Raw genomic sequence first — 5,824 nt, forward strand, 5'->3', positions numbered from 1 at the left:
CAGAAGATTACAATTTCCAGTTTGAGGGGAAACTAGGATTTGAGTAGAAAAACTGGTGAAGAGTGGACTCCTAGGCTGAATTTGGAGGGCAAATAGGGGTGCTGTCTGGAACAGGCCATCAGAGCCTGGGAGGCCAGTCAGGAAACAGACATGTTTTGAGAGTTCAGAAATGGAGACTGCACAGCACCTCTTGCTGTGGGCCAGATTTGGCAAGTGCAGTCTCACCTGCAGGCAGCCATCCTGCACTAAAACTGGTTCAGGACATCCCATACTTTGTGGGAACTGTTGTAGGGAGAATTTGTGCAGCCCACCAGCCAGGAGTCCTTTTGAAATCCGCTGCACCAACATTCCCAGGGAGTCTGATCCCAGAGGGGTAGCCAGGCAACCATCAAAGAAAACACTGTAAACCAGGAAATAGGTATAAGCCTGGGAACCACCCACAGCGCCCCCTGCTGTCCAGAAAGTATATTGCAACATAAATATATTCCTTCTAGTGTTGATCCCTATGTCATACCTATCGTTTATATATATATGAATATATATAGTTTTTATATATATAAATATAAATAAATATATATTCAAGAATAATGTTTTTGTTAGTGGTGCCCCTTTTTTTCTATTTTTATTTTCTTTATGATTTTATTAATACTACTTTTCCTTTTTTCCCTCTCTTCCTCTCCTTCCCTTCTTATGGTGGCTGAGAGTGCTTACATCAGACTATTAGAGTTGTTTTTTTGTTTGTTTGTTTTTGTTTTGTTTTGTTTTTTTACTTTTTTCTTTATCAGTTTATGATTACTATCATTTTTGTTTTTGTTTTTTGTCTGTTTGTTTACTTGTTTCTGATTGTATGTGCATCTGTGTGTGCTTTGGTGTCTGGTAGCTTTTTTGCCTGTTTATTTGTTTGTTTGGTTTTAACATGTTTTGTGTTTTGTAAATCCTCAGGCTGGCTATTTTCCCTAACTCTAATTTTCACATTCAATAAGAACAGGGAGGAATGGGGGATGATGGCTGACTGGAGCAAGTTTTCAACAAAAACTCCAGTCCAGGGGGAGAGATAATGGCCAGAAAGAACCTGACATAGCTGAAGGAAAGGAGCTGAGCTGAGAGAAGAGATAGATAAATGTACATCTCCCCAGCTGAGGCAAGCCACGATTCCAAGGAAACATATCTCAGCAGGCAGAGGCTTGGGTCTCTGTGCTATGGGTGGAGACTCAGGAGCTGCTGAGGTGCATGGATTCAACTGGAGACACCTCCCATCCAACATCAGCATTAATACAGCGATGCTGCTAGGGTCTAACTTTGGAGAATCACCTTCCCAACTCTCTGGTCTGCCAGAGGGAACCAGACATTGCCCTAGAGGGATTCCAGAGCTACAGAGCAGCAGTGACAAAGGTGGTTGAGGGAGAATCTCTTTTGCTGTGTGGATATCCTCAGGTCTAGATTGACTTCAGGTGGAACATTCTCCAGCTGCTTTTGAGTGCCTGAGACAGACAGGCTTCAGGTCCCTCTGCTGGCTGGCAACAAAGAGAGGTAACCGAGTGGAGGAGGCATTGACTTTAATTTGACTCAGGCAGACATAAAGCCCTACCAGACTTACTTATTGGACAACTGGGTCACAGCCCTGTGGGGTTACCAGTGACTGGATGTGATAGATGTGCAAGGTGGGGAAGGGGGCATCAACCTTCCCAGACTAATTTGTTTGCTGGGTTGGTCCTTCAGACCTCACAGAGCACTGGAGCCAGTCATACCTGAGCTGCCAGCAGACCCCTGCTGTCTAGTTGCCAGAGACGTTTTGAACTCCCCCACCTGAGACCAGTGCTGAATGAGACAATTGATTTGGGTCTCTTGAACTGGGCCAAACACCCAAGGACTATCCAAAGTGGGACCCTGGGTGTGTGGTTGTGGAAAAGTGTGATTTTCCATCCCCAATTGTTGCCTGTGGGGGGCGGGGTGACTTAATTGCTGGTATTTCTCCACAGCTGAGACTTCAACCCAGAGTAACTGATTTACTAGGGTAGAACAGAGACTAGCTGAAAACAAGACAGAGACACTTGGCCCCGCCACACCAAGTAGACCCCCAGTTTCTGAGGCTGTAGCACTGTAAGAGTCCTTGGTAAACCTCTAGGGGAAAAGGTACAGAAAGCAGTCCCAGCCTTGGGGAAAGGGGCTAGTTAATCACTATTCCTGCAGCCCCCAACCCAATTTCTCCTCATCTGCTCAGACAGCCAAACAGTATAAATTCAGCACAGGGCAGAATCAACAGAAAAACTCCAGTAACATGAATAATCACAGTAGATCAAACCCCCCCCCAAGGAAGGATGTGGCAGATGCAACTGAAGATCCCACCCATAAACAGATGGCTCAGATGTCAGAAATTGAGTTAGAATCTGGGTAGCAATTAAGATCAACAGAATGGAGAAAAGGAGGGAAGTAGAATTTCAAGAAATTATTCAAGTGCTTGCTTTGGCAGCACATATACTAAAATTGGAACAATACAGAGAAGATTAGCATGGCCCCTGAGCAAGGATGACATGCAAATTCGTGAAGCATTCATATTTTTAAGCAAAAATTAAAAAAATTTTAAAAAAGAAATTATTCAAAAGATGTCTCAAGAATTCAACAATTTCAAAGACAAAATGACCAAAGATTTTGACACATTGAGGCAAGAGCTAGCAGCCCTCAAGGACCTGAAAAATATGGTAGAATCCCTCAGTAACAGAATGGAGCAGTCAGAAGGAAGGATCTCTGACATTGAAGACAAAGCTTTTGAACGTGCTTAAGCACTCAAAGATGAAGAGAAATGGAGAGCAAAAATGGATCATTCTCTCAGAGAGCTCTGGGATAATTCGAAGAAAACTAATATTCACCTCCTAGAAATCCCTGGAGGTGACGAAGTTGCATTACAAAACACAGATCTTCTTCGTGAAATTATAAAAGAAAACTTTCCAGACATGCCAAGAGATTCTGAAATTGAGATAGCAGACAATTTCAGAACCCCAGCCCAACTCAACATGAATAAGACATCCCCCAGGCACATCATAATTAACTTCACTAAAGTTAATATGAAAGAGAAAATTCTGAAAGCAGCTAGACATGAGGAAACCATAACCTACAAAGGGAAGAATATTATAATGATTGAAGATCTCTCTGCTGAAATCTTTCAGGCTAGAAGAGGGCGGTCATCAAATTTTAATCTCCTAAAAGAAAATAACTTTCAACCCAGGATCCTGTAGCCAGCTAAACTGAGTTTCGTGTATGATGGAGAAATTAAATACTTTAGTGACATTCACATGTTGAAGAAATTTGCCATAACTAAACCAGCTCTCCAGGATAGTCTCAGACCTATCCTCCATAATGACCAGTGTAATCGTCCACCACAAAAGTAAACTCACTCAGAATATTTTGATCAAATTCCAACTTCCACAATGGCAAAAGGATTAAAAATGTGCACTGGGCTTTCAAGAAACTCGATACCCAAAATTTCACCAGGCTTATCAATATTCTCAATCAATGTGAATGGCTTAAATTGTCCTCTAAAGAGGCACAGATTGGCTGATTGGATACAAATACTCAGGCCAGATATCTGCTGCATACAAGAATATAATCTTACCTTAAAAGATAAATGTAGACTCAGGGTGAAGGGATGGTCATCTATATTCCAGGCAAATGGAAAGCAGAAAAAAACAGGTGTTGCAATTTTATTTGCAGATACAATAGGCTTTAAACCAACAAAAGTAAGCAAGGATAAGGATGGTCCACTTTATATTTGTTAAGGGTAATACTCAATATGATGAGTTTTCAATTATCAATATTTATGTACCCAACCAGAATGCATCTTAGTTTATAAGAGATACTCTAATAGATATGAGCAACTTGATTTCTCCCAACTCCATCATAGTTGGAGATTTTAACATCCTTTGGCAGTATTGGATAGATCCTCCAATGAGAAACTTAGCAAAGATATTTTAGATTTAAACTTACCACTCAGCATTTGGATTTAATGGACATCTACAGAACATTTCATCCTAACAAAACCGAATACACATTTTTCACATCAGCCCACGGATCATACTCCAAAATCAACCACATCTTATGTCACAAGTCTAACATCAGCAAATTAAAAAAAAAATAGAAATTAATCTATGCATCTTCTCTGACCATCATAGAATAAAAGCTGAGCTTAAGAACAACAGGAATCTGCAGACTCATACAAACACATGGAAGCTAAATAACTTTATGTTGAATGATAGGTGGGTCAGAGACAAGATGAAGAAGGAAATTACCAAATTTTTGGAACAAAATGATAATGAAGACATAAGTTACAGAACCTCTGGGATACTGCAAAGGTAGTCCTAAGAAGGAAATTTATAGCACTGCAAGGCACCCTCAAGAGAATGGAAAGAGAGGAAGTTAAAAACTTAATGGGGCATCTCAAGCAACTAGAAAAGGAAGAACATTCCAATCCCAAATCCAGCAGAAGAAAAGAAATAACCAAAATTAGAACAGAATTAAATGAAATTGAAAACAAAAGGATTATATAACAGATCAATAAATCAAAAAGTTGGTTTTTTGAAAAGGTCAATAAAATAGATAAACCTTTGGCCTACCTAACTAAGAAAAAAAGAGTAAAATCTCTAATTTCATCAGTCAGAAACGGTAAAGACAAAATAACAACAGACTCCTCAGAAATTCAAAAAATCCTTAATGAATATTACAAGAAACTTTATTCTCAGAAATATGAAAATCTGAAGGAAATGGACCAATACATGGAAGCACTCCACCTTCCAAGACTTAGTCAGAATGAAGTGGAAATTTTGAACAGGCCTATATCAAGTTCTGTAATAGCATCAATGATACAAAATCTCCCCAAAAAGAAAGTCCAGGACTATATGGCTTCACATTCGAATTCTATCAAACCTTTAAAGAAGAACTAGTACCTGTATTATACAACATTTTCCAAAGCATAGAAAAAGAAGGAATACTTCCCAACACATTCAATGAAGTAAATATTACCCTGATCCACAAATCAGGAATGGATTCAAGAAAGAAAGAAAATTATAGACCAATGTTATTAATGAACATCAATGCAAAAATATTCAATAAGATCTTAGCAAACAGAATTCAACAACACATCAAAAAAATTATACACCATGATCAAGTTGGCTTTAATCCAGGGTTTTAGGGTTGGTTCAACATACACAAATGTATAAACATAATACATCACATAAAATAAAAAACAAAGACCATTGATTCTCTCAGTTGATGCAGAAAAAGTTTTTGATAATATCTAGCATCCTTTCATAATTAGAACACTTAAGAAAATTAGTATAGAAGGGACATTTCTTAAATTGACAGAGGCCATCTACAGCAAACTCACAGCCAATATCATCTTGAATGGAGTTAAATTGAAATCATTTCCACTCAGATCAAGAACCAGGCAAGGTTGCCCATTGTTTCCATTGCTCTTCAACACTGTAATGGAAGTTTTAGCCATCGCAATTAGAAATGAAAAGGTGATCAAGGGTATCCATATAGGATCAGAAGAGATTAAACTTTTACTCTTCTCAGTTGATATGATTATATACCTGGAAAACACCAGGGATTCTACTACAGAACTCTTAGAAGTGATCAAGGAATACAGCAGCATCTCAGGTTACAAAATCAACACTCATATATCCTTAACCTTTATATATACCAACAACAGTCAAGCTGAAAAAATAATCAAGAACTCTATTCTATTCATAGTAGTGCCAAAGAAGATGAAATATTTAGGAGTTTACCTAACAAAGGATGTGAAAGATCTCTATAAAGAGAACTATGAAAC

General features: G+C 38.7%; 1 non-coding gene across 1 annotated transcript; it reads left to right on the forward strand.

Moving 5' to 3' along the window:
• The first annotated feature begins 2,454 nt into the window (after positions 1-2,454).
• Positions 2,455-2,561, forward strand: LOC111722745. Its single transcript, XR_002771433.1, has one exon. It is a non-coding gene; the product is annotated as a U6 spliceosomal RNA (small nuclear RNA).
• Positions 2,562-5,824: the final 3,263 nt, after the last annotated feature.

Source organism: Otolemur garnettii, unplaced genomic scaffold (genome assembly GCF_000181295.1).
Source record: "Otolemur garnettii isolate 467f Iridium unplaced genomic scaffold, OtoGar3 scaffold00339, whole genome shotgun sequence".
NCBI classification, from domain to species: domain Eukaryota; kingdom Metazoa; phylum Chordata; class Mammalia; order Primates; family Galagidae; genus Otolemur; species Otolemur garnettii.